This window comes from Symphalangus syndactylus, chromosome 13 (genome assembly GCF_028878055.3).
Source record: "Symphalangus syndactylus isolate Jambi chromosome 13, NHGRI_mSymSyn1-v2.1_pri, whole genome shotgun sequence".
Classification (NCBI taxonomy): domain Eukaryota; kingdom Metazoa; phylum Chordata; class Mammalia; order Primates; family Hylobatidae; genus Symphalangus; species Symphalangus syndactylus.
In genome coordinates this window covers 115,088,095-115,109,866 of record NC_072435.2, presented here as the reverse complement: position 1 = coordinate 115,109,866, position 21,772 = coordinate 115,088,095, and the positions used below count along the sequence as shown (strand labels likewise).

Below are 21,772 nucleotides of genomic sequence, written 5' to 3'. Positions count from 1 at the left end.
AGTTTAAGTGAATGGAATCTCCCTTTAATCAGTGAGTGGAAAAAAAGGTGAGTCTAAGTCACTGAAATTGACAAATTATTGAAGAATTGCTACACATCAGCACCGTGCTAAGCATTTTGCATTATCAATCTCATTTACTTCTTCCAACAAACCAATGAGATGGTTATTAAAAAATAACTGTCCCTTTTAGAGAAGGAGAAATGGAAGAATAGATGAAGTTGTCCAAAGTTACACAATTAGTCAGTGGTCAGAACCAGGATGAGAACCCTGGTCTTCCTGCATTTAAAACTAGGTTTCAGGCCAGGTGTGGTGGCTCATGCCTGTAATCCCAGCACTTTGGGAGGGCAAGATGGGAGGATCCGTTGAGGCCAGGAGTTTGAGACCAGCCTGGGCAACATAGTGAGACCTCCCTCTCTACAGAAAAACAAAACAATTAGCTGGACATGGTGGCATGCACCTGTAACCCTTGCTACTCAGGAGGCTGAGGCAGGAGGATCACTTAAGCCTGAGAGTTTGAGGTTGTGGTGAGCTATGATTGCACCATTGCACTCCAGACTGTGCAACAGAGTAAAACCCTGTCTCTAAAAACAAAACAAAATGAAATAAAAACAAAAACCAAAACAAGACAAAAAACTTGAGTCCTCAGCCATTAAGCCTCCCTGAAAATTCAGTCTTCCCATCCTTTGAACTCAAAGGAAAGACATTATTCCACTATTTTGTTGCTTAACTCCTCCCTGTTTTTAAAGAAGGGTTCGCTGAGAAGGAAGGTGAGTATGAAGAGGGTTGAGGGAGACACACAGTGAGGATGAATGACTCCAGCTAATAAAGACAAGAGTGGCCAGGTGTGGTGGCTCACACCTGTAATTCCAGCACTTTGGGAGGCCAAGGCGGGCAGATCTCTTGAGGTCAGGAGTTAGAGACCAGTTTGGCCAACACGGTGAAATCTCGTCTCTTCTACAAAGAAAAAATGTAGCTGGGTGTGGTGGTGCATGCCTGTAATCCCAGCTACTTGGGAGGCTGAGGGAGAAGAATCGCTTGAACCCAGGAGGCAGGGGTTGCAGTTAGCCAAGATCGCACCACTTCACTCCAGCCTGGGTGACAGAGCAAGATACCATCTTAAAAAAAGCAAACCAGAGTGATAGACAGTGCAGGGTTAGGAGGGGGCCTGGGAGAAGAGGTGAGGGAGGGGGAAACTGACATCCAGAAAAGAACCCACAAGCTGCTAAAGGACTGTATTATTGTTTTTTCCTGTGTGAGGTGCAATGTAACCTTCCCCCTCTCTTCTGTGAACCCTTCAGTAAAATCCCCGTTATGCGCTGGCACATACGGAGTGGGGACTGCGCTTTGAGGGGCTTGATGAGCCAGGCCCCAAGGTGGGCTGGGGGAGCAGAGGTGGACAAGGGACAGATTCAGGAGAAAAGAATGTGGAGTCGGAATCCCCTCTCCATGCACCACACCTGCGTGACCCCAGGAAAGTCATCTCTTCTGTACCTCCGGGCTCCCACCTGGCACTGCCTAATCTTCATGCAAGGGCCGTGAGGATGCTAAGAGGCCCGCTTGGTACACAGCGCTTTGTGAACCAAAACAAACCAAGGAAATGTCACTATTGCTCTCACTATACCAGGAGTACCTGTAGTTTATACACATTGAATCAATTATGAGCTATGAATGAAAAATATAACTTGTGTGAGATTACGAAAATTTTCCCCCCACAATGCCTTAAGGGCCAAGTATGACTGTGACCCGATGGTCAGCAAAAGTAGCGATGCAGCGATACAACAGTAGGTGGCGCTAGATGCCATAGCTTTCAATCATGTCCTGGTTTCTTTCAATCTCTTTCTCTGCCTCCCTCTTCTCTGACTTGATTGAAATGGAAATTGGCTGCCAGCATCAATGAGCCCCCAGCAGCCCTGGGACTGAGCTGGCATGCTAACAGCCAATGTGTTATCCACCCAGTTAAAAAAATTAATCAAATGCATTAATCTCATAAGCTCTTCTGAAAGACTAGGTATGAGGGGCCAGCAGTCCAGCTGTCAGACCCCGGGAGCTAATGGGAATCTGTATGATGGGCTAGGGACTGCTGTTCAAAGTCCTGGAGGAGCTTCAGGAAACAGAAGCCCCGGGATGTGACAACCACTCTATTCTGTATCTTGAACCTTGCAAATGGCGTGTCTGGAAATGCGGGAGGCTTGAGATGGCAAATGGGCTCCAATCTGAGGGCCAGCTTCAATCTACCCGTGAGTAGTCATTCTGTCTGGAGTGTCCTCCAGTCCAGTCTTATCAGAAGAAATATCTGTGATTGATTAGCATGTCTGCCACAGACCCAGTAAGGAACAGCAGCATCAATGATGCCCCATTGCCATTCCTGCATGGGGGGGCTTTACCTGTCTTTTCTCATTAAATATTCACAGCCACTCCAAAAGTTGGTAGTGTGATTATTATTATCTCTATTTTCTGATTAATAGAACCGAGACCCAGAGAAGTTAAGTAACTTGCCAGCGGTCACCCAACGAGTGAGTAGGGGCTAGAACCAGAAGTTCGAACGTATCCTGTTGGCTGCAGGGCTCCCTTTATTGCATATTACACCACAGTTTGCTTCCTTTCTTGGAAATGAAAAAATTTATTTGGCAATTCATCCTGGATAAATGAAACAAAGAGTGACCTAAGAAAGTATCCTTTCACATTGCCAATGTCCTGATAAGAAGAATGTGTGTTGGTGGTTAAGCCCCCATGTGTCTTCCATCCGTTTTCTCTCTCCCTGGAAGAAGATAAAGTTGACATCTCTGCAACAATCAAGTGAACCCCCTGAAGGTCCAAAGAAACACAGCCTCCCACTGGCTAATAACTTTTAACGTCTTTTTTTTTTTTTTAATGTGAAGAGCAGAAGCAGAGCTGAGCTTAAGCCACTGGTGAAAGAGAAAAGAGCCAAGATTCAGGAGAGCTGGTCGGGGCTGGATGAGGCTTGACTCTTGGGCTGAGCTTTAGTGTGACACCTGGGATGCTGGGATATGAATTCTACGATGCTGTCCCCTGGATGCCATTCAATGGAAATTTACTTGGATTACCTTTTGAGGCTCAGTGAGGGGCAAGAGCAGCTCACTTATTTCTTAAATATCTATTAAGAGTTAGAAAATGTCTGAGGTTATGGTGCTGAACAAGGGACCATCCTTTCCTCAGGGATCTGGTGATCTAGTAGGAGACACTTAACTACAATGTAGGAACGTGCAGGCACCAAACAGTGTGGGGGCTGGAAGGGTTGTTGGCAGCGATTCAGACTGTGCTGAACACAAAACTTGGGGGAGAGGGTGTGTCAGGGCTCAGAACATGATACCCCAAAACATGGTGCCTTGGCATGCTAAGTATTTTGGATAGAAAGAGATGGGGAGGGGCTCAGAAACAAGGTCTCTCTGACTTTCTTTCCATCTCTCCTCTTTCTCTCCCGAGAAGGTCATAGAAACTGGAATTTCTCACCCACAAGGTGAGAACCAGCTTCTTCTGGTTCCTTCTGTCTGAAACACCTATAGAGCAGAAAAAGTAAAACCATTTACCTCACCCATCACGAGGGTCTTGGATGACATCCCCATAACAAAAGACATATTAATGAGAGAAAAGCATAACAATTTTCTTTTTTCTGAGATGGAGTCTCGCTCTGTCGCCCAGGCTGGAGTCCAGTGGTGTGATCTCAGCTCACTGCAGCCTCCGCCTCCCGGGTTCAGAACATGAACGAGGCTTCTCACCCCCAAGGTGGCTCATAGAAACTAGAACTTCGCTCTCCCGCCGGGCATGGTGGCTCACGCCTGTAATCCCAGCACTTTGGGAGGCTGAGTTGGGCGGATCATGAGGTCAGGAGATCGAGACCATCCTGGCTAACATGGTGAAACCCCGTTTCTACTAAAAATACACAAAAAATTAGCCAGGCGTGGTGGCGGGTGCCTGTAGTCCCAGCTACTCAGGAGGCTGAGGCAGGAGAATGGCGTGAACCCAGGAGGTGGAGCTTGCAGTGAGCCGCGATCACACCACTGCACTCCAGCCTGGGCTACAGAGTGAGACTCTGTCTCAAAAAAAAAAAAAAAAAAAAAAAAAAAAAGAATTTCGCTCTCCCAAAGCAAGCCATAAAACCTAGAAAGGCTACTGTCTGGCCTTCTCCCTTCCACCCTGATGGTTCTATGTGACATGTTTCTGGTCCCATACCTGGAGGAACAAATGTCTTATAGAGACACAGAAAAGAATCTGAACAAACAGGCCTTCCTAAGCGCACCTCCCCTTAGGTTTACTACCTTTAGATCACACCCCTTTTTGTTCAATCATGTTTCTCTACCACTATCTGCCCTTCTCATCAGACTTAGCATAAAAACACACAGTTTTCGGCCGGGCGCGGTGGCTCACGCTTGTAATCCCAGCACTTTGGGAGGCTGAGGCGGGCGGATCACGAGGTCAGGAGATCGAGACCACGGTGAAACCCCGTCTCTACTAAAAAATACAAAAAATTAGCCGGGCGTGGTGGCGGGCACCTGTAGTCCCAGTTACTCGGAGAGGTTGAGGCAGGAGAATGGTGTGAACCCGGGAGGTGGAGCTTGCAGTGAGCCGAGATTGCGCCACTGCACTCCAGCCTGGGTGACAGAGCGAGACTCCGTCTCAAAAAACAAACAAACAAACAAACAAAAAACACACAGTTTTCCCTAGGTCTTTGGGCCTCCATTTCTGAAGGTTCCCATGTTATGTAAAATTTTGGTTAAAAAAATAAATTTGGCTGGATGCAGTGGCTCACGCCAGTAATTCCAGCACTTTGGGAGGCTGAGGTGGGCAGATCACTTGAGGCCAGCCTGGCCAACATGGCAAAATCCTGTCTCTACTAAAAAAAATACAAAAATTAGCTGAGTGTAGTGGCGCGCACCTGTAGCCCCAGCTACTCAGGAAGCTGAGGCAGAAGAATTGCTTGAACCAGGGAGGCGGAGGCTGCAGTGAGCCAAGATCGCACCACCGCACTGCAGCCCGAGTGACAGAGCGAGACTCCGTCTCAAAAAAAAATGTTATGCTTTTCTCTCATGAATATGTCTTTTGTTATGGGGATGTCATCCAAGAACTGTGATGGGTGAGGTAAAGGGTTTTACTTTTTCTGCCCTATAGGTGTTTCAGACAGAAGGAACCAGAAGGAGCTGGAATGGTTGGAATGCAGAGTATGGGGTGTGTGTGTGTGTGTGTACTGGGGAGTGGTGATGAAGGTTTTCCTGATGTCACCACGCAGGAGAGAACACTCCTGAAGCTGCTAATGCTGTTGAGAAGCCATTTCAGCAAAATCAGCTTAGGGGTGAGGGCCCAGTGAAGGACTGAAGATGAAGCATTGCATTTTTTTCATTTTTTATTACTTTAGTTTTTTTAAAGCAAGTAGTATTTTCAAATGGTTTAAAAAACATATCAAAAGGTACGTCACTTTTTAAAATGTATTACTTCCACCTTGTCCTCAAACCATTCATTTCCCTCCCTGGAAATGACTAGTGTTATCAAGTTCTTGTGTATCCTTCCAGAGAGATTTGGAAACCACACACTGACACACACACACACACACACTCTTTCCAACACTAGCATCTACGTTTCACACAAATACACATGGTAGCACTGTTTGCGCCCTGATTTCCCCCTACGTAACAATGTTATCTTGGAGAGTGTCAGGGTATTGAATATCGCGGGACTATAAGGAGGCTGGAGCAGGTTGATGCCAAACTCTTGAGTCTTTGGAGCTGAATCTGGGAACAAGAGTGGTGGCTAAGAGGCTGTCATTAATGCATGGATTGGAGCTCTGAGAAGAGGATGGAATTGGAAGTTAAGGTAGGGAGTGTTGAATTAACTGTCAGAGAGGGAGGTGGGGAAAGCAGGCAGAGAGAGAGAAAGAGTGAGAGGGAGACACACAGAGAGAGGCAGACAGAGGCAGAGAGGGGGGCTCTGGAGGAGGGGAGAAGAGGATACTAAGATTATGAAGATTAGAAGGCCAAAGACACAGGGGGAAACTGTCAAGGAACACAGAGGACCAAGAAGATACAAAAAAGCCTGCCTGTTTCTGTAAATAAAGTTTTATTGGAACACAGAAAATGGATATTGAGTGAAATCCCAGTCTTCTATGTTTGCAAAATCTCAAATCATTTATCTTTTTGCATTTCTTAATTGTTTGTTGGTGCGAGGGCTGCAGCACATTTTGGGGACAATAAAGATGTCATTCATTAAGGGCTTGCTGCTGCCTAGTAGCTGCAATGCCTCCTCTTCCTCACTGCAAGGGAGACCTTCAGTAGATAACCAGGCAACTTCCTAAGGTGTTATAGAAGTTCTTTTTGGCTGTCATAACTTGCTTGGGGGGGGAGGGGGTGTGTGGTGCATCTAGTAAGTAGATGCCCATGATGCTGCTAAACATCCTACAATATACAGGACAGTCCTTCTTCCCCCACAAAGCTCTATCAGCTCCAAACTGTCAAGAGTGCTGAGGTTGAGCAACACGGTTGCTAAGACAAGTGCTGTGTTTTTATTTCGCCTGGAGATCCCAGGGCACCCAGCACCTAGGTTGGTGATGATCAGGATCTAGGTTTTGCTTTCCCCTACACCGCAGTCTGTGGTAGGCAGCCTCTAAGATATCCCCCATGATACCCACCTCCTGGTACTCTTGTGTAATCCCCTCCCCTGGAGGTTGGGCTGAACCTAGTAACTCACTTCTAATGACTAGAATATGGCAAAAGTGATGCAATGTCCCTTCTGAGATGAGATTACAGGATAAACATGGCTTTTGTCTTGGGTACCTGCTCTTGATCTGAGGAAAACTAGCTTTCAAGTTGTGAGCTTCTCCTTGGGAGAGGTCCTCTCTTTGGGAGAGGTCCACATAGCAAGAAACTTATTAGGTTGGTGCCAGTGTCATTGCGGTTATTGCTATTACTCTTTTTTTTTCTTTTTTTCTTTTTTTTTTTGAGATGGAGTCTCGCTTTGTCGCCTAGGCTGGAGTGCAGTGGTGTGATCTTGGCTCACTGCAAGCTCTGCCTCCCAGGTTCACGCCATTCTCCTGCCTCAGCCTCCCGAGTAGCTGGGACTACAGGTGCCTGCCACCACGCCCAGCTAATTTTTTGTATTTATTTTAGTAGAGACGGGGTTTCACCGTGTTAGCCAGGATGGTCTCAATCTCCTGACCTCGTGATCCACCCGCCTTGGCCTCCCAAAGTGCTGGGATTACAGGTGTGAGCCACCGCACCTGGCCCTTGCTATTACTTTTAAATGGCAGAAACCACAATTACGTTTGCCCCAGCCTAATACATCTCTAGCCTACAGCCAGAAAGCACCTGATACCAGCCAATAGCCAAGTGTGTTAGCTCAGGAGTGAGCCGTCTCCCTGTTGAGTCTTGAAATAACTGTAGGCCCAGCTGCCATCTTCAGTGTGGCCTCAGGAGATCCTGAACCAGAGGCTCCCAGCTAAGCCATGCCTAGATTCCCGACCCACAGAGATTGTGAGATAATCAATGTTTGTTGCCTTAAGCTGCTAAGGTTTAGAGTAATTTGTCGCATAGAAATATGTAACTGAAATACAGCTATACAGGAATAAACTCCTCACAAAAACAGTTGATGATTTGGGTTACATAAACTCATTTACTTTCTCTTTAGGGGCTAGTCACAAAATTAATAGCTCTTCTTTGATTATATCAGTCTCCCCTACTGGCAAGAAAAATGCGTTGGTCTGTTTCAGGGTGTGAGCCATTATCTGGCTCCCATATGCATTAAAAAAAAAACCTTTTTATTTTTAATAAAACAAAGCATAGAAAACCTTTTTATTTTTAATTTAATTTTTTGTCCACGGCCTGGGCATGACTTGGTTGTAAACAAGATCATTCCATAACTGAACTACCACAGGAGACAGTAGATTGTCGTATTGAAAAGCACAGACTTAATCAGACAGACTTGGTTTTAAATCCCAGCTCTGCCATTTGCTAACTGTTAGTTTGGGCAAGAGCCATAAGAAATACACCTTCTGGAGTGCCCATTTTATAGGTTAAAAAAAAGTCACTACCAAGGCATGGAGGGGCAGAGTGACTGCATATAACTACAGAGTCAGGAAATGAACCCAGTGGCGATTGTTAAGTAAAGAAACTACTGGGTGGTTTGCAAGGTAAAGAAGTAGAACAACAATCTCGGGCTTTCTTAATTGGTACATATGCATGCATGTGTGCTTGGATAGATACAACATATTTTTAGTAATTAATTAATTTATTTTTGAGACAGGGTCTTGCTGTGTCACCCAGACTGGAGTGCAGTGGCATGATCCTAGCTCACTGCAGTCTCGCACTCTTGGGCTCAAGTGATCCTCCTTCCTGAGCCTCCCAAGTAGCTGGGACCACAGGCATGTGCCACCATGCCTGCCTAATTAAATTTCTTTCTTTTCTTTTCTTTTTTCTTCTTTTTTTTTTGGAGAGGTGACTTGTCACTATGTTGCCGAGGCTGATGTTGAACTCCTAGCATCAAGTAATTGTCCTGCCTTGGCCTCCCAAAGTGCTGGGATTATAGGTGTGAGCCACAGTGCCTGGCCAGATAATAATTTTAATTTTCCCACTGCACTTGGTCACCTGGCTTCTAGTGTTGTTATGCTCCATTTATGTACACACACCCCACTTGGATGGGACATTTCATGCCAAGGGCAGTCAGAATATACCCCTCTATGGCCCTGGATGTCCCCTCGGTGATCTCTGCTGACCCCACTGGCATTGTGGTGACTGTTCTGGCACCTCTCATGACAAGAAGATATTTGTCCTTAGCTGTCCTTAAAGTGATATTTCCAGCCAGTGTGTTATGAATATTGAATGCTGTAAAGACTCACTGCTGATGAAGGAACTTTACAAACATGAAACCAAAATGCAGCCGTGATGCCTGTCACCATCTCTCAGTCCCTGGAGGAAGTACAGAAACCCTAGTGTATTGCATCCTCTGGTGCTCCGGCTTCAGCCTGAGGATCAGTGGGGGTATGTAGGTAAGTGGGTGAGGCTGGAGCACCAAGACTTGGCTTATATTCATGAAGTAAAACGAAAACCAAGCAGATCCAATTTAAAACCTTTTTTTTTTTTTGCTATATTCAGCTTACCTTTTTATTATGTTTTGTATTCATATTTTAAACATATTCAAAACCACTGACTTAAGCAGCTATTTCTCTTACATTGTAAATGCTGTTTTCTCTCTCCTCCTCTGGATTCTAGCATTGCAATGTGTGCAAGGAGTATGACCTTGTCACATTGTGTTTTTGGTTTCAGGCACAATGCCAAACAAAGAGTGGCTTCTTGGCAGTTATTTGTTCAGTGGGTGGATGAAGGGATGAAAATAAAACTTCAATATGTGTTGATTTTTCAACTTTTAGACAACTCAGAGACAAAGCCTGGGAACTGAATTATGTGTATGGAATGTGAATGCTATTGATCTTGACAACATAAAAATAGTAGTAAAGACGCAAGGGGAGCTGATGAGATCCTCATCTCTTCCACAAAGTAAGGAGTCAAAGACACTCTCTAGGGTGAATGAGGCAAGAAGACCCCAACTCCCAACTCTCTCTCTCTCTCTCTCTCTCTCTCTCTATATATATATATATATATACTCTCTCTCTCTATATATTCTCTCTCTCTATATATATATTCTCTCTCTCTATATATATATATATATTCTCTCTCTATATATATATTCTCTATATATATATTCTTTCTATATATATATATTCTCTCTATATATATATATATTCTCTCTTTATATATATGTATATATATTCTCTCTATATATATATATTCTGTCTCTCTCTCTCTCTCTATATATATATATATATATATATATTTTTTTTTTTTTTGAGACAGAATTCCCCTCTTGTTGCCCAGGCTGGAGTGCAATGTCGCGATCTCTGCTCACCGCAGTCTCCACCTTCCGGGTTCAAGCAATTCTCCTGCCTCAGCCTCCTGAGTAGCTGGGATTACAGGCATGTGCCACCATTCCCAGCTAATTTTGTATTTTTAGTAGAGGTGGAGTTTCTCCTTGTTGGTCAGGCTGGTCTCAAACTCCCCATTTCAGGTGATCCACCCGCCTTGGCCTCCCAAAGTGCTGGGATTACAGCCGTGAGCCACCACACCCGGCCTCATCTATGTTTTTTAATTACAGAATTAACCACTAGGGTAGCTGAAGGTAAGGCTACTTTTGGAGGGTGGGAATTAGGGGTGGGGAGTGGTGTGGGGATGCGGGAACTAGATCCTCATCTTTCACAGCAGAAAATTATTCAAGTCTTAAATGCATAAACTAAGAAATACAGGTAAAACTTATATAATTTAGAGGCGCAGGTCATTGGAAGAAGTAGCAAAAAGTGTTAGACATGGCTTCCCTGAGGGATGGCATCAAGGATGAGAAGAGGGCAGGGAAGAGGGACTCCTGCTTTACAGTAGAAGATTTTTGTTTTTTTTTTAATCTGTGTATGTTTTACATTAATTTTCTAAAAACTAAGAGAGTTTGAGAGCCTAGTTGGAGTTAAAATACAGAGCCCTACTTTGTTCCTGTGAAAATCAACAAACACAACAAGCCTTGTAATATCCATGCTCATTTCAGAGTCAAGACAAAATTAATTTGGAAAAGAAAATACAGCCGGGGAACAGAGTTAGCAACCTCAGGAAATTCAGGGAAATGTAATTGAGTAAGAATTATCTCCTTAATTACTTCGGACCAAATCAATAACAATGCTGGATGAGGAACCACAGTTGCCACCAATGAGGATCAAGTCGCTGAGAAACTAATTGGGGTTCAGGCTTGTTTGAAAAGCAGAACACCTTCCTCTTCATCGTTAGCAAACAAGGTTCCTGGGCGTGTGCGCGGAGACAGAAGACTGCAGTTTGCAGCCTGGGGTGGAGAAATGAGCTGAACTTGCTTATTATTTTCAAACGTGAAAGCCTGAATAGAGGAGCTCCTTTCTCCAAAGAGGTGCAAGCATGGATGCCCTTGATGATGTCAAATGCTCATTTTCATGCTTTCCTGGGGCTAATCAGAGACCCAAGCAGGTTCATCATGCAAATTAGAAGGAGGTGAGCCAAATGCCACAAAGGTAGGTGAGGGAGCATTTTTGTTTGCAGAGCACAAGCTTTTTGTGGGAACTGCAAAGATTTCTTTCAAACCATCTCCATGTGCCTTTGGGGAGGGAGTGGTGAGGATCTTTGTCTCTAAGGGGCCCTGCTGGGCAGAACCTTCTAGATCTCTCACGGTTTTGGAGCTGAGTTAAGATCTTATCTAGAGCTGAGATTCAAGAGTGCCCTATCTGCCTAACTTCTGACAGACCTACCTGTCCTCATCCCTGTTGGGGTCTCTTGGCAACTAACCAGGACCTTCTCAAGTCCATCTCACACTTGGTGCCTTGTTCCTTGCTCTTTTGACCTGAGGACTTGTCAATAAATCATCCTCACTGTCCAGATATTTCTCCATTCAAAAAGGTCTTCCTGAGCCCCTCTGGGGGTCCCAGCTCAGAGCTAGGAAACACACACCTGCCCCAAAACTCCCTCTCAGAGTCTCATTGATGGCAGGGTGGTGGGGGGGAGGTAGGCAGATAATTAAGCAGTTATGATACCATATGATGTAGCTGTGGTGGGAGTGAGGGAGCTGGGGGTGTGAGCACACAACTGACCCAGCAAGAGTAGAGGGACAGTCAGAAGGATAAACAAAATGACTCTTTTTTTTTTTTTTTGGAGACAGAGTCTCACTCTGTCATCCAGGCTGGAGTGCAGTGGCATGATCTCAGATCACTGCAACCTCAGCCTCCCGGGTTCAAGTGATTCTCCTGCCTCAGCCTCCCAAGTAGCTGAGATTACAGGCATGTGCAACCATGCCCAGCTAACTTTTTTGTATTTTTAGTAGAGACGGAGTTTCGCCATGTTGGCCAGGCTGTTCTCGAACTCCTGACCTCAAGTGATCTGCCCACCTTGGCCTCCAAAAGTGCTGGGATTCTAGGCATGAGCCACTGTGCCCGGCCTAAAGGAAATGACTTCTAAGTCTTAGCAGAGTTCTGAAGGATGAGGAATGATTGGTATGTGAGGTGATGGATATGTTAATTAGCTTGATTCAATCATCCCACAATGTATACATACATGAAAACATCATGTTGTATGCCATAAATATATATAATTTTTCATTTTTCAATTTAAAAAATAAATAAAAGAAGAGGAAGGAGGAAGATGTGCCAGGCAGAGGGGACAGGATTTGCAAAGATTGGGATGGACATGAGTGAGAACTTGATAGCGAAGGTGGCTCAGTCCAGCTGGAGCATACCAAGAGGGTTGGTGGAGGGGAGGGGTGAGGAACGAGGGAGCTGTAGGAAGGGCCAAATCATGAACGCGACGACAGCTGGGATCTGGGATTTTATGCCGAGGGAACAGGGGGAAGATGGGGCTGAGGGGTTTGAGTGTGGCTGCTGGGACTCTCCTCAGGCCACTGTGATTGGGAGTGGGACACCAATTTGTAGCTGGGTGAATAAAGCCCAATGTTATGCTCTTAGACTGCAAGCCCAGGAAATCTGCAGACTGGCAGCTAGACTGTACTAGTCTCCTCCCAGGCATAGATGCTCCAGTCATCCCCATGGGAGCCTTCCTCTCTCACCTTCCATCCATGTGGCTTCAGAGGTGAACACGGGATGCAGGCCCAGCCAATCAGAATAACCACCTCCCTGGCCGCAGGGAGGATCTTACTTCTTCATGAGTCTGAGACCCAAAGAAAAACCAAGGTATTTAGTCTCAGGACATTTGCTGCTGCTCTTGGGAAAGAGAAGATCTCTTTCTGCTGGGGTTGCTCCCATGGAAGAATGTGAGCCTACAGCTCTTGGCGACTATCTTGGCCATCAACTTGGTAAAGCCTGCCTGAGAATGAAGGCAACACAGAAGAAAGAAGAGTATGTATCTGGAGATAATGTTTGAATACTTGGAACTCATTATTCCTAAAGCTAGGTTTATTTGTGGACTTTTTGTTAATCTTAGATAATTAGTTTTCTCTTTGGTGTAGACCATATTGAATTGGGGTTTTCTATCATTTGCAACTCGCAGGATCTTGATTTGACCATAATTTTGTTAGCATATTGCAAATATTTTTGTCAAGACAACCCCAAACTACACCTCTGGAGAGTTACACTAGTTCCCTGTGGCTAAACCAAAATCCATGGGAGATCTTTCATTTTGAAATTATCAGAGATCATCAGCGTTGAGAGATTGCCCAACACAACACCTCCATCACATAACAGACACACTGAAAACAGCTTCCGTTTACCTACTAAGTGTCTTACTAAGTGCATACTATGTGCTACCCACTTAGTTTTACACATATTAATTCTATTTACCCTTGCAATATATTTTGTGGAATAGGACTGCTATTATCTTCATTTTATTGATGAGAAAACAGAGGTCCAGAGAGGTTACTTTCCAGTTACACGACAGAGTAAGGAACAGAGGTGGGGTTCAAACACAAACCGCACTTTGGCTCCAAAACTTTTACTCTCTCTGCTTCACCAACAGATGTGCAATCCAAGACTCAGAGAAGCTGGAGAATTTTCCTAACGTCACACAGCAAAGGAATGGAAGACTCAGGACAAGAATACACGATCCTCTCCTTCCAACATGTCACCCAGCAGGTGCAATAAGTCAAAGGGCAGAGTATGGGATTTGGAGTTATACAGACCTGAGTTCACCAGCCAGGGTCTTTGGCAGATAAGATTACTCTTTGAGCCTCAGTTTCCTTGTGTGCAAGGTGAGAATAATCACAGAGCCTACTTCATAGGCTTGTGATGGAGAATCAACACAACATCACATGCAGGCCCAGCCAATCAGAATATTCCACCTCCCTGGCTGCAGGGAGGATCTTATTTTTTCATGAGTCTGAGGAAGGAACATGAGGCTGCACCTCCTGTGATGGAGGTGATGTGTGTATAAAGTTCTCAGGACAGAGTCAGGTTTATGGGGGCTCTCAATAAATGTTAATTGTGAATGTAATTGTTACAATTAATAAGCTGTGCTGTTAATGAAGGTATGAAATGCAGGTGATCTGCCACATGACCACAGGCTAGTTGCTGAATTACAGCAGCCATTGGTCCCACTGGTAAAATAGGGTTATCATCCTCCTTTTACTCTTGACACCAGGGCGTTACAAGAAATAATTAGCAGCTTTACAATGTGCTTTGCACTTTGATGCTCTATAAACAGAGAAATGTGATGGTTGAATATTTATATGATATCCATTATTGAGGATATCTTGAATTGCTTTACTGATGTTAAAATAAATTCAACCTTCCAAAAGTGGATAAATCTATCTGAGTCAAACAAAAGAAGACTGGGCTTTTATTATCTGCCAACACCTTAGAAACCCACAACAACTGGACATCTGGACATCCATAGGCTGATCTCAATGCCCATGTCTTGAACGTAGAAACAGATGCTGAGATTGTTGGGCTGTCTCTTCCTCTAAATCTGAGCTCCTTCAGGGCTAAGATTGCATCTTGTCTTGCAGTAGATCCCCAGCCTTGAGTACAGGATTTGATACATGGCAAGTGCTGGATAAATGCTTGATGAATGAAAGGATGGATGGATGGACAGATGGATGGACAGTTGGATGGACAGTTGGATGGATCAATGGGATCCTGAACCTCTTGGTGATAGGAGATTAGATGGGTCTGGTCTCAAATGCTTGTGCCAAAGTAGATGGGGAGTCACATCAGGTATTTGGAGAGAAAACCACTGAGGCAGTGTGGTAAATTGGAAGGACACTTGGCATCACACAGACCTGGGTAACCAGCTCTGTGACCATGGGCCTTGGACCAAGCCCCTCTTTCTTCATCTGAGAATGTTGATAATGTCTTTGAGCCAAAAGTAGCAGGAAACTCCACTCACTCTTGCTTACACATAAGGAAATTTATTACTCCACGTAAGAAGAAGTACAGAGTAGGATTTGGGATTTCAGGGTTGACTCTGAAGGTCTGTCATGTCGCTGAGCTCTGCACAGAGTGAATTGCCCACAGAATCAGCCTCATCTTTAGACATCTTTCCCTCATGGTTGTAAAGTGGCTTCTGGCAGCAACCAGGGTCAAGGCTTCTTTCCTGCACCCATTAGCCCAAATGGGCTCCGGGATGGCCATCATTCGAACCAGTTGTTGGCTAAGCAAATAAGATAGCTATGACTGGCCAAGTCCAGTGCGGCTCAAGCCATGGTCCATGAACCAACGCCAGCAGCATCACTTGGGAGCTTATTACGCCTGCAAATTCATGGACTACATTCTGACCAGGTGAATCAGAACCTCTGGTGTGGACCAAGGAATCTTCACTTTCAGGCCTTCCTATGGCTGTTAAAGTCTGAGAACCACTGGATTAAACTCAACTGGGAGGGGAGGGACAACTACAAAATACAGGTGATAATGCCAACTTTAGAGGGTTGCTAAGAAAACAAATAATATCACATATGTAAAAGACTATCACACAGTAGGTGCTTAATACATGTTGGCTTCCTTCATTTCTTTCCCTTTTTAGCCATATTGAAATATTTACTCTTCTCCATCAATTATCTTCCTCCATCCCGTGCTAAATATCCTCATGCTGCTCTGACCTATGGAAACCAACCGGGCTGGGCGCAGTGGCTCACGCATGTAATCCTGGCACTTTGGGAGGCCGAGGTGGTGGATCATGAGGTCAAGAGATCGAGACCATCCTGGCTAATACGGTGAAACCCTGTCTCTACTAAAAATACAAAAAATTAGCTGGGCGCAGTGGCGGGCACCTGTAGTCCCAGCTACTTGGGCGGCTGAGGCAGGAGAATGGCGTGAACTGGGGAGGCGGAGGTTGCAGTGAGCCGAGATTGCGCTACTGCACTCCAGCCTGAGCGACAGAGCGAGACTCCATCTCAAAAAAAAAAAAAAAAAAAAGGAAACCAACCCGTAGGCTAATTTATACTAAGGTGGGAGTGACACATGGCATCACTAGCTTAGTAGCATTTTCACTTTGAAAATGGAGAGCATGGAGTGCATGATACTTAATCTAAAAGGATGTTTGGCAAGTGGTGTAATATTAGGCATATAGCAAGTTTTGGTGTGTAGGCATATGTTTTAGTATGGACTATGCTGCTCCATCCTCAGATCATACCCCATAGGTAATTTCCTACTCTGGCCACACTGAAGGGGCTAGTTGGCTAAGCTGGATGCCCAGTGGCAGCCACATGAACACAAGGTGCGATGTGGGAGGGCTGAGGCTAGCCAGGCTGATGGCATCACCTACATCCTTCCCTTCCCCCCTGTCTTCAGAGCCCTGTTGGGGACTGTTAGGGAGAACGTAGCCCCTCTTGAGGCTTTGATCTTTGGCTCTGCAAGTTCCAGATTCCCTTTGAAGTATAATTATAATTAAAAGGAAAATCCCAAGTAGACACCAGATGAGGTCTGCACCCGACATGCGGTGTTGGCAGAGTTTCCTAAGTCAACAGCTGGCTCTGCATGTCAGGCTCAAAGGAAAAAAAGAAATTGGCCGCTCATTTGAAGGAACTTTATTCTGAATGAGCTGGAACTGTAAAGGTCCCTTAATCCCTGGAGAAAAGAACAGATGGGAGGGCAAGGGAAATGCTGGCAGTGAGAAGAAGATTAATTAAGTTGGATCCCAGGTCCCTCTTTCAACAGGAGGATGCCCATCTGGGTCCTGGGTGCATCTCCTTTTGAGCACCCCATGAACTAAGAGGGTGACCCCAGTTTGTCATCCAGGCTTCCAGAGCTGGTTCTTTATCCTAAGTCAGGGACACAAAGACTTCTTCCTTGGGATCAAGATAAATTGGGGCCTCTTGAATTGAAGAAATATTCATATCCCACTGCCCTTCATCCTATATTTTTCTCTCCATAGTTTTTGTTTGTTTGAAAAACTTCCTTTGGCATTGCATGGCCCTAAATTGCACGTCAGTGTCATTACTGTGTGACTCTGGGCAAGTTAGAACCTCCCCATGCATCAATTTCCTCATCTGTAAAAAGACATTCATAATATTGCCTTTCTTTTTAGATATGTGAGAATTACAGCTAATGAATTCTAGGTACCTCGCATAGTACCTGGCATTTAGTGTGTGCTTAATAAATGTTGTCTATTAAGACAATTCCGGGCTCTGCCAATAAACTCCTTAGCTCTTGAAGGCCTAAACTAAACCTTACTACAAAGAGTCAGTATGCATAAACAATCTTAAGACTATAAAGGGATCCTCAAGATAGATTATCTAATTGTAAAATGCCAGTTTCACCACTTAATAGTGTCCATGACCACTTTTATCAGCGAAAAGGAAAAGTGAGCAATTTGATTTTTTTAAAGGAATGGAGTCTTGCTCTGCTGCCCAGGCTAGAGGGCAGTGGTGCTGAGAGGTGACAACATGCTAGCAGCCCTCGCTCTCGGCGCCTCCTTGGCCTTGGCACCCACTCTGGTGGCGCTTGAGGAGCCCTTCAGCCTGAGCTACACTGTGGGAGCCCCTCTCAGGGCTGGCCGAGGCTGGAGGTGGCTCCCTCTGCTTGCGGGGAGGTGTGGAGGGAGAGGCACGGGTGGGAACCAAGGCTGTGTGCCATGCTCGCGGGCCAGCGTGAGTTCTGGGTGGGTGCGAGCTCGGAGGGCCACGCACTAGGAGCGGCTGGCCAGCGCCAGTGCCTGGCAGTGATGGGCTTAGCATCCGGGCCAGGAGCTGCGGAGGGTGTGCTGGGTCCCCCAGCACTGCCGGCCTGCCTGCACCACACTGGAATTCTCGCCAGGCCTCAGCCGCCTCCCCGTGGGGCAGGGCTGGGACCTGCAGCCTGCCATGCCTGAGCCCCCCTCCGCTTCCTCCCCACCCCCGCCGCCCCCTTCCGCCCCCTCCCATGCTGTCCCCTTCCTTCCTCCCCTGCTGCACCCCCTTCCTCCCCACCCCGCCCCCTTCCTCTCTGCCCCACTTTCTGCCCCCCTGCCCTCCAACTCCCCTCCCCCTTTCCTCCCCAACCCCGCGCCCCCCTCCCTGCTGCCCCAGCCTCCCTGACGGGCTCTGCCCCCTGCTCCCTGGTGCCCGGTCCCATTGACCGCCCAAGGGCTGAGGAGTGCAGGTGCACGGGGACTGGCAGGCAGCTCCGCTCCTGCCCCACTTGCGGGATCCACCAGGCAAGCCAGCTGGGCTCCTGAGTTGAGTGGGGACTTGGAGAACTTTTACGTCTAGCTGGAAGATTGTATATGCAACAGTCAGCACTCTGTGTCTACCACGGGGTTCATGCATGCACCAATCAGCACTCTGTATCTAGCTAATCTGGTGGAGACTTGGAGAACTTTTATGTCTAGCCAGAGGATTGCAAATGCACCAATCAGCACTCTGTGTCTAGCTCAGGGATTGTAAACGCACCAATCAGCACTCTATCAAAACGGACCAATCAGCTCTTTGTAAAACAGACCAATCAGCTCTCTGTAAAATGGGCCAATCAGCAGGGTGTGGGTGGGGCCAAATAAGGGAATAAAAGCAGGCTGCGGGAGCCAGTAATGGCAACCTGCTCAGGTCCATTTTCGCGTTATGGAAGCTTTGTTCTTTCGCTCTTGGCAATAAATCTTGCTGCTGCTCACTTTTTGGGTTTGCACCACGTTTATGAGCTGTCACACTCACCATGAAGGTCTGCAGCTTTACTCGTGAAGCCAGCGAGAGCATGAACCCACAGGGAGGAATGAACAACTCTGGATGGGAAGTACGAACAACTCCAGACACACTGACTTTAAGAGCTGTAACACTCACTGTAAGGTCTGCAGCTTCACTCCTGAAGCCAGCGAGACCACAAACCACTAGAAAGAAGAAACTCTGGACACATCTGAACATCTGAAGGAAGAAATTCCGGACACACCATCTTTAAGAACTGTAACACTCGCTGCGAGTGTCCACAGCTTCATTTTTGAAGTCAGTGAGACCAAGAACCTGCCAATTCTGTACACAGTGTTATCACAGCTCACTGCAGCCTGAAACTCCTGGGCTCAAGTGTTCCTTCCACCTCAGCTTCTTGAGTAGCTAGGACCACAGGCACACATCAGACACCTGGCTAATTATTTACATTTTTTTGTAGAGACTGGGTCTTGCTATATTGCCTAGGCTGGTCTTGAACTCTTGGCCTCAAGTGATCCTCTTGCCTTGGCCTCTCAAAGTGCTGGGATTACAGGCATCAGCTCCCGTGTCTGGCCCAATTTGATCTTTGAGGTCTCTTCTAATGGGATTCACTGTGTCATTATGACCCCCTTCTTTCTGGGAAAGGGCACACACCAAAGCCCTTGGTGTGATAGTGGGTCCCTGTTCCACTGCTGCATCCATGACCCATTCCCCCTCTGTGGGACTGGCTTTCTGGCTGGTCTCCTAGGTTCTCACCGCCACTCTCACCTCTATACAATCTGGAGTGGGTTGAATAGTGTTCTTTTGAAACTCACATCCACCCAGAATGGGACCTTATATGTTACCTTTGCAGATGTAATTAGGCAAGATAAAGTCATACTAACTTAGGCCCTAAGTCCAATGGCTGGTGTCTTTATAAGAAAAGGAGAGGATAAGGCCAGGTGTGGTGGTGCACGCTTGTAGTCCTAGCATTTTAGGAGGCTGAGGTGGGGGAATCACTTGAGGTCAGGAGTTCGACACCAGCCTGGCCAACATGGTGAGACTCGGTCTCTACTAAAAATACAAAAATTAGCCAGGCAAGGTGGTGCGTGCCTGTAATCCCAGCTACTTGGGAGGCTGAGGCAGAGGAATCGCTTGAACCTGGGAGGGAGAGGTTGCAGTGAGCTGAGATCAAGCCACTGCACTTCAGCCTGGGCAACAGAGCGAGACTCCATCTAAAAAAAGAAAAAAAAAAAGAAAAGGATGCATGATGGAGGAGAATGCCATGTGAAGATGGAAGTGGAGACTGGAGTGATGAGGCTACAAGCCAACAAACACCAAGGATTGCAGGAGCCACCAGAAGCTGGGAGAGAGGCATGGACCATGAGAGCTTCCAGAAGGAACTAACCCTGCTGACATCTTGGTTTTGGACTTCTCACCTCCTGAGCTGGGAGAGAATAAATGTTTGTTGTTTTGAACCACCCATTTGTGATCATTGGTTATGGCAGCCCTGAAAACTAATGTACCATCTTTGTATAGAGTGAAACTGATTACTGTGCTGATATGGTTTGGGTCTTCGTCCCTGCCCAAATTTCATGTCAAATTGTAATCCTCAATGTTGGTGGGTCCTAGTGGGAGGTGATTGGTTCATGAGGGTGGATTTCTCCTTTGGTGCCATTCTCGTTATAGTGAGTTACCGCAAGATCTGGTCTTTTAAAAGTGTGTGGCACTTCCCCTCTTTCTCTCTCTTCCCCCTTTGGTAAGACGGGCCTGCTTCCCCTTTGCCTTCTGCCATGGTTATAAGTTTCCTGAGGCCTCCCTAGAAGCCAGCATCATGCTTCCTGTACAGCCTGTGGAACTGTGAGCCAGTTAAACCTCCTTTCTTTGTAAATTACCCAGTCTTAGGTATTTCTTTATAGTGGTGCAAGAATGCACTAATACACATGCTGTTGCTCAAGACCCTTTAGTGGCTTCCATGGATCACAAAGGAAAGCCTCAATTCTTCAGGGTGTTCTATAGAGTCATTCATGACTTTGCATCTGTTGGTTGCACCTCTGCCCAGATACGTTCTTTTCTGCAGCCACTCTGAATACTTCTGAAACACACTGAACTCCTGGAAACACATTATACCTTCTGTAGGCAATGCTGTTTCTCTCTTCTCTCACTTGGAAAACTACTCATCCTTCAAGACCCAACTTAAATATCATCACCATTATGAAGCCTTCGTAAGCACCCTCTTCTTCAGTTCTCCCTCCACTGGCTGAATTAGTCATGCTTTTCTGTGTTTCCAGAGCATATTGATCAAGTCTCTCTTCTTGGAACACTGAGCTCATGCACTAAAGTTACTTGTTTTATGCATCTGCCCCTATTCAGGTAGGAGTCTGATCCTGAGATTAGAGCTGACCTTGTAAGGGATCAATGAGTGTTTGTTGCTTGGCTAAATGAAAGTTGGAGGAAAATGACATTATTTAACAGGAGATGCAATAGCTGGAAGGTGGCAAGGACAAAAAGGACATGAAGGACAAAGATATTCAATTTTCCCATTCAGTCTTGGGGAGACCAGTTGCCCGTATGGTCGTGCATGCCGTGCCTCAGTCACCCATGAGAATTACTGTTTTCTGTGCATCCACGGGGGTATTCATTCTGGGAGTAACTAGAAAGTGCAATTGTGCTTTTAGGGGGTGCCTGGCGGGTAGTGAGAGGTCTCCTTGGGCTTTGCCAGAGGCCCGGAGTATGTCCCTGCCTGGACTACCACATGGTGGGTGGATGCTAAGCATGTAGATCCCTTGAAGCATGAAATTACCCCCCGTTTCCTTTGTAACAGGTAGAAGGAACTAGGGAAAATGCTTTTAAGAAGAAAAAGGAGAGATGTTGGCGAGACAAGAGACAATAATGTGGATTTTAGTATCAGACAGACATAGGTTTCAAATCCTCAAGCTTCTGCTTCCCAGTGGAGTGGCCTTGGACAAGTCCTTTATCTTCTCTGAGCCTCTGTGTTCTCATTTCTACCATGGTGAAGGTGCTTATAACAATACTTGCTTTGCGGTACAGTTGTAACAATTAAACTTAGTGAACACAGAATGCCTGGCATGTAGCAAGCTATTGGTAAATGGAATCTCATTTTTTATCTAGCATGATGATTATTAGTTCCACAAATGTTTTCTGGGGGCCTATTAAG

The 21,772-nt window shown here is 46.0% G+C and overlaps 1 protein-coding gene and 1 long non-coding RNA gene across 8 annotated transcripts in view; one reads left to right on the top strand and one right to left on the bottom strand.

Annotated features, from left to right (window-relative positions):
* LOC134732071 (uncharacterized) overlaps positions 1-13,642 on the top strand; it is a 259,878-nt gene extending 246,236 nt beyond the window's left edge. The window contains exon 3 of one of the 2 annotated variants that reach the window (XR_010114997.1): positions 13,527-13,642. This is a non-coding gene — a long non-coding RNA (uncharacterized lncRNA). The remainder of the gene's footprint in view (positions 1-13,526) is intronic. The other variant, XR_010114998.1, reaches the window with a different exon arrangement.
* Positions 1-21,772, bottom strand: part of CCDC60 (coiled-coil domain containing 60) — a 204,086-nt gene that overhangs the window by 126,020 nt on the left and 56,294 nt on the right. The gene's annotated exons all lie outside the window — the stretch shown is intronic.